Source organism: Schistocerca gregaria, chromosome 3 (genome assembly GCF_023897955.1).
Source record: "Schistocerca gregaria isolate iqSchGreg1 chromosome 3, iqSchGreg1.2, whole genome shotgun sequence".
Classification (NCBI taxonomy): Eukaryota; Metazoa; Arthropoda; class Insecta; order Orthoptera; family Acrididae; genus Schistocerca; species Schistocerca gregaria.
The window spans coordinates 26,696,143-26,703,148 of record NC_064922.1 but is presented as its reverse complement, the minus strand read 5'-3'; the positions used below and the strand labels follow the sequence as shown (position 1 = coordinate 26,703,148).

The 7,006-nt window shown below is 49.1% G+C and overlaps 3 non-coding genes across 3 annotated transcripts; all 3 read right to left on the bottom strand.

Annotated features, from left to right (window-relative positions):
- Positions 1 to 1,505: 1,505 nt before the first annotated feature.
- Trnap-agg (transfer RNA proline (anticodon AGG)) lies at positions 1,506 to 1,579 on the bottom strand. Its single transcript has one exon. It is a non-coding gene; the product is annotated as a tRNA-Pro (tRNA).
- Positions 1,580 to 3,084: 1,505 nt separating this feature from the next.
- On the bottom strand, positions 3,085 to 3,158 carry Trnat-agu (transfer RNA threonine (anticodon AGU)). Its single transcript has one exon. It is a non-coding gene; the product is annotated as a tRNA-Thr (tRNA).
- Positions 3,159 to 4,664: 1,506 nt separating this feature from the next.
- Trnap-agg (transfer RNA proline (anticodon AGG)) lies at positions 4,665 to 4,737 on the bottom strand. The gene has a single exon. It is a non-coding gene; the product is annotated as a tRNA-Pro (tRNA).
- Positions 4,738 to 7,006: the final 2,269 nt, after the last annotated feature.

The window sequence follows — 7,006 nt, the reverse complement described above, 5'->3', positions numbered from 1 at the left end:
CCCCCGTTGACTAATAGTGCTACATACAGCCACATCAACGTCACAGACCCTTACACTCCCATTATTCCGCAGACAAACACTACTCTCTATGTATCAGTGAGGGTGTCTTTCAGGTTTCGTGCATTCTGTATCGAATCGTAGTTGGCCACATTAAGAGTGGCACGCATAACGTCGAAAATAGAATTCGGACACCGCTCTGAGTAAGACGAACGTGTTGTCCACTCTCTAGGCTTCAATGACGTTAAGCCGTGATACCTAAGACAGATCTGCACTCGATGACACCACGATAACAGCCGGTCACCACACTTACATCTTGCTCTCCTTATAACAGTATACATCATATCAGTCTGTGACGCTGGTTTTGCAACTTCTTGCGTCCCTTTATGTTCGCCGCGACCAACACTTACCATGCACTGACCACAAAACATGGAGGAGCCAGAGCTTGAACCCGAGACCTTTCACACGCTAAGCGAACGATCTGCCAACTGAGCTACGGCTGCACACAAGACCAAGCCTGGCTATTCTCCATTCTTTGGGACTCTGATGTGCACGGACACGTTGGTTGGTTGGTTTGTAGCGGCGAAGGTACCAGAGTACAAAGGCGCGGACACGTTCATATACAAAAGAGTTCCAAGTAGTTTCGATACTCTGGTATTACGAATGCAAATTCCGTCTGTTTTTCACGTCTTAAATGGAAAGGGCGGTCACAAATTGGTCCATTTCACTCCTTGTCGACAATCACACAGCACCTGAGGTAACAAGCACATCTCGAGCCCCATTGTGCTCTCCATTGTTCATGCCAACTCAGTGCCTCGCTCTTTGCTACTGTGTAAAACTCTTGTCGTCCAACTGCAAAACACTGGGACACAACCAGTTTCCGCGTCTCCATTGCACTGATCATACTGCGAAACGCTCCCCAAACTTGGCAATCACCCATGCAGCCGACTTTTCCGACTTTACACGACGCTCACGCTAGTGACAGCCTTACTTATAGTTCGACGTCGCGCCAAAGCGAATGAGCACATTTCGCCTACGGCTTAGGCCGCTCTCCTAGTGTGGCTGCTCTGTGTCTGCAGGCAGCGAGGGGCTGCAAGCTTCCTGTGTTCGCACCTATATCACCTGTGCTTGCTTGTCAGAGACAGACTATCGCAAAACATTCAACTCACTCCATGAAGTGATTGCTACGGCATCTGTTATCAGCAGTCACAACCAGCAACGCCAGTAGCAGCCGACTGCACGCAAAGAATGGGAACGTGCAGTGGGATTTACGTGAACTCGGCGCAAGGCAGATCTTTCCGACGTAGGCTTGAGAATCTTATGGGAACATTTGTACTGTTTCTAAGTTAAGTGTAGGTGTGCGAGGTGGGTGCTTCCTGCGCACGAATAAAAGAACGCTTGCCAATTGTGGATGCTAATCGTTCGCTTGTATCTGCCTAGACACCTCTGCTGGTTGGGAATTATTCCACTTGCATGGCAAGGTGCGCATGTAGGAGTGTTAAAAATTCTGGAGGCGCTGGGTATCGATCCCAGTACCTCTCGCACCCTAAGCGAGCGCTCTACCATCTGAGCTACGCCCACCCCCCCGTTGACTAATAGTGCTACATACAGCCACATCAACGTCACAGACCCTTACACTCCCATTATTCCGCAGACAAACACTACTCTCTATGTATCAGTGAGGGTGTCTTTCAGGTTTCGTGCATTCTGTATCGAATCGTAGTTGGCCACATTAAGAGTGGCACGCATAACGTCGAAAATAGAATTCGGACACCGCTCTGAGTAAGACGAACGTGTTGTCCACTCTCTAGGCTTCAATGACGTTAAGCCGTGATACCTAAGACAGATCTGCACTCGATGACACCACGATAACAGCCGGTCACCACACTTACATCTTGCTCTCCTTATAACAGTATACATCATATCAGTCTGTGACGCTGGTTTTGCAACTTCTTGCGTCCCTTTATGTTCGCCGCGACCAACACTTACCATGCACTGACCACAAAACATGGAGGAGCCAGAGCTTGAACCCGAGACCTTTCACACGCTAAGCGAACGATCTGCCAACTGAGCTACGGCTGCACACAAGACCAAGCCTGGCTATTCTCCATTCTTTGGGACTCTGATGTGCACGGACACGTTGGTTGGTTGGTTTGTAGCGGCGAAGGTACCAGAGTACAAAGGCGCGGACACGTTCATATACAAAAGAGTTCCAAGTAGTTTCGATACTCTGGTATTACGAATGCAAATTCCGTCTGTTTTTCACGTCTTAAATGGAAAGGGCGGTCACAAATTGGTCCATTTCACTCCTTGTCGACAATCACACAGCACCTGAGGTAACAAGCACATCTCGAGCCCCATTGTGCTCTCCATTGTTCATGCCAACTCAGTGCCTCGCTCTTTGCTACTGTGTAAAACTCTTGTCGTCCAACTGCAAAACACTGGGACACAACCAGTTTCCGCGTCTCCATTGCACTGATCATACTGCGAAACGCTCCCCAAACTTGGCAATCACCCATGCAGCCGACTTTTCCGACTTTACACGACGCTCACGCTAGTGACAGCCTTACTTATAGTTCGTCGTCGCGCCAAAGCGAATGAGCACATTTCGCCTACGGCTTAGGCCGCTCTCCTAGTGTGGCTGCTCTGTGTCTGCAGGCAGCGAGGGGCTGCAAGCTTCCTGTGTTCGCACCTATATCACCTGTGCTTGCTTGTCAGAGACAGACTATCGCAAAACATTCAACTCACTCCATGAAGTGATTGCTACGGCATCTGTTATCAGCAGCCACAACCAGCAACACCAGTAGCAGCCGACTGCACGCAAAGAATGGGAACGTGCAGTGGGATTTACGTGAACTCGGCGCAAGGCAGATCTTTCCGACGTAGGCTTGAGAATCTTATGGGAACATTTGTACTGTTTCTAAGTTAAGTGTAGGTGTGCGAGGTGGGTGCTTCCTGCGCACGAATAAAAGGACGCTTGCCAATTGTGGATGCTAATCGTTCGCTTGTATCTGCCTAGACACCTCTGCTGGTTGGGAATTATTCCACTTGCATGGCAAGGTGCGCATGTAGGAGTGTTAAAAATTCTGGAGGCGCTGGGTATCGATCCCAGTACCTCTCGCACACTAAGCGAGCGCTCTACCATCTGAGCTACGCCCACCCCCCCCGTTGACTAATAGTGCTACATACAGCCACATCAACGTCACAGACCCTTACACTCCCATTATTCCGCAGACAAACACTACTCTCTATGTATCAGTGAGGGTGTCTTTCAGGTTTCGTGCATTCTGTATCGAATCGTAGTTGGCCACATTAAGAGTGGCACGCATAACCTCGAAAATAGAATTCGGACACCGCACTGAGTAAGACGAACGTGTTGTCCACTCTCTAGGCTTCAACGACGTTAAGCCGTGATACCTAAGACAGATCTGCACTCGATGACACCACGATAACAGCCGGTCACCACACTTACATCTTGCTCTCCTTATAACAGTATACATCATATCAGTCTGTGACGCTGGTTTTGCAACTTCTTGCGTCCCTTTATGTTCGCCGCGACCAACACTTACCATGCACTGACCACAAAACATGGAGGAGCCGGAGCTTGAACCCGAGACCTTTCACACGCTAAGCAAACGATCTGCCAACTGAGCGACGGCTGCACACACGACCAAGCATGGCTATTCTCCATTCTTTGGGACTCTGATGTGCACGGACACGATGGTTGGTTGGTTTGTAGCGGCGAAGGTACCAGAGTACAAAGGCGCGGACACGTTCATATACACAAGAGTTCCAAGTAGTTTCGATACTCTGGTATTACGAATGCAAATTCCGTCTGTTTTTCACGTCTTAAATGGAAAGGGCGGTCACAAATTGGTCCATTTCACTCCTTGTCGACAATCACACAGCACCTGAGGTAACAAGCACATCTCGAGCCCCATTGTGCTCTCCATTGTTCATGCCAACTCAGTGCCTCGCTCTTTGCTACTGTGTAAAACTCTTGTCGTCCAACTGCAAAACACTGGGACACAACCAGTTTCCGCGTCTCCATTGCACTGATCATACTGCGAAACGCTCCCCAAACTTGGCAATCACCCATGCAGCCGACTTTTCCGACTTTACACGACGCTCACGCTAGTGACAGCCTTACTTATAGTTCGACGTCGCGCCAAAGCGAATGAGCACATTTCGCCTACGGCTTAGGCCGCTCTCCTAGTGTGGCTGCTCTGTGTCTGCAGGCAGCGAGGGGCTGCAAGCTTCCTGTGTTCGCACCTATATCACCTGTGCTTGCTTGTCAGAGACAGACTATCGCAAAACATTCAACTCACTCCATGAAGTGATTGCTACGGCATCTGTTATCTGCAGTCACAACCAGCAACACCAGTAGCAGCCGACTGCACGCAAAGAATGGGAACGTGCAGTGGGATTTACGTGAACTCGGCGCAAGGCAGATCTTTCCGACGTAGGCTTGAGAATCTTATGGGAACATTTGTACTGTTTCTAAGTTAAGTGTAGGTGTGCGAGGTGGGTGCTTCCTGCGCACGAATAAAAGAACGCTTGCCAATTGTGGATGCTAATCGTTCGCTTGTATCTGCCTAGACACCTCTGCTGGTTGGGAATTATTCCACTTGCATGGCAAGGTGCGCATGTAGGAGTGTTAAAAATTCTGGAGGCGCTGGGTATCGATCCCAGTACCTCTCGCACCCTAAGCGAGCGCTCTACCAAATGAGCTACGCCTCTCCCTCCCATCTCCGTTTGTCTAATAGTCCTACATACAGCTATATCAACGTCACAGACCCTTGTACTCCCATTATTCTGCAGACAAGCACTACTCTCTATGTATCAGTGAGGGTGTCTTTCAGGTTTCGTGCATTCTGTATCGAATCGTAGTTGGCCACAATGAAAGTGGCACGCATAACGTCGAAAATAGAGTTCGGACACCGCTCTGAGTAAGACGAACGTATTGTCCACTCTCTAGACTTCAATGACGTTAAGCCGTGATACCTAAGCAGATCTGCACTCGATGACACCACGATAACAGCCGGTCCCCACACTTACATCTTGCTCTCCTTATGACAGTATACATCATATCAGTCTGTGACGCTGGATTTGCAACTCCTTGCGAGCCTTTATGTTCGCCGCGACAAACACTTACTATGCTCTGACCACAAAACATGTAGGAGCCGGGGCTTGAACCCAAGACCTTTCACACGCTAAGCGAACGATCTGCCAACTGATCTACGGCTGCACACACGACTAAGCCTGGCTATTCTCCATTCTTTGCGACTCTGATGTGCACGGACACGATGGTTGGTTGGTTTGTAGCGGCGAAGGTACCAGAGTACAAAGGCGCGGACACGTTCATATACAAAAGAGTTCCAAGTAGTTTCGATACTCTGGTATTACGAATGCAAATTCCGTCTGTTTTTAAGGTATTAAATGGAAAGGGCGGTCACAAATTGGTCCACTTCACTCCTTGTCGACAATCACACAGCACCAGAGGTCACAAGCACATCTCGAGCCCCATTGTGCACTCCATTGTTCATGCCAACTCAGTGCCTCGCTCTTTGCTACTGTGTACCACTCTTGTCGTCCAACTGCAAAACACTGGGCCACAACAAGTTTCCGCGTCTCCATTGCACTGATCATACTACGAAACGCTCCCCAAACTTGGCAAACACCCATGCAGCCGACTTTTTCGACTTTACACGACGCTCACGCTAGTGACAGCCTTATTTATAGTTCGACGTCGCGCCAAAGCGAGTGAGCACATTTAGCCTACGGCTTAGGCCGCTCTCCTAGTGTGGCTGCTCTGTGTCTGCAGGCAGCGAGGGGCTGCAAGCTTCCTGTGTTCGCACCTATATCACTTGTGCTTGCTTGTCAGAGACAGACTATTGCAAAACATACAACTCACTCCATGAAGTGATTGCTACGGCATCTGTTATCAGCAGTCACAACCAGCAACACCAGTAGCAGCCGACTGCACGCAAAGAATGGGAACGTGCAGTGGGATTTACGTGAACTCGGTGAAAGGCAGATATTTCCGACGTACGCTTCAGAATCTTATGGGAACACTTGTACTGTTTCTAAATTAAGTGTAGGTGTGGGAGGAGGTTGCTTCCTGCGCACGAATTAAAAGAACGCTTGCCAATTGTGGATGCTAATCGTTCGCTTGTATCTGCCTAGACACCTTTGCTGGTTGTGAATTATTAAACTTACATGCCAAGGTGCGCATGTAGGTGTGTTAAAATTTCTGGAGGCGCTGGGTATCCATCCCAGTACCTCTCGCACGCTAAGGGAGCGCTCTACCAAGTGAGCTACGCCACCCCCTCCCATCCCCGGTTGACTAATAGTGCTACATACCGCTATATCAACGTCACAGACCCTTGTACTCTCATTATTCCGCAGACAAACACTACTCTCTATGTATCAGTGAGGGTGTCTTTCAGGTTTCGTGCATTCTGTATCGAATCGTAGTTGGCCACAATGAAAGTGGCACGCATAACGTCGAAAATAGAGTTCGGACACCTATTTGAGTAAGACGAACGTGTTGTCCACTCTCTAGACTTCAATGACCTTAAGCCGTGATACCTTATACAGATCTACATTCGATGACACCTCGATAACAGCCTGTCCCCACACTTACATCTTGCTCTCTTTATGTCAGTATACATCATATCAGTCTGTGACGTTGGTTTTGCAACTTCTTGCGTGCCTTCATGTTCGCCGCGACCAAAACTTAACATGCACTGACCACAAGACATGGAGGCGCCGGGGCTTGAACCCGAGACCTTTCACACGCTAAGCGAACATCTGCCAACTGAGCTACGGCTGCACACACGATCAAGCCTGGCTATTCTCCATTCTTTGCGACTCTGATGTGCACGGAAACGATGGTTGGTTGGTTTGTAGCGTTGGAGGACCAGAGTACAAAGGCGCGGACACGTTCATATACACAAGAGTTCCAAGTACTTTCGATGCTCTGGTATTACGAATGCAAATACAGTCT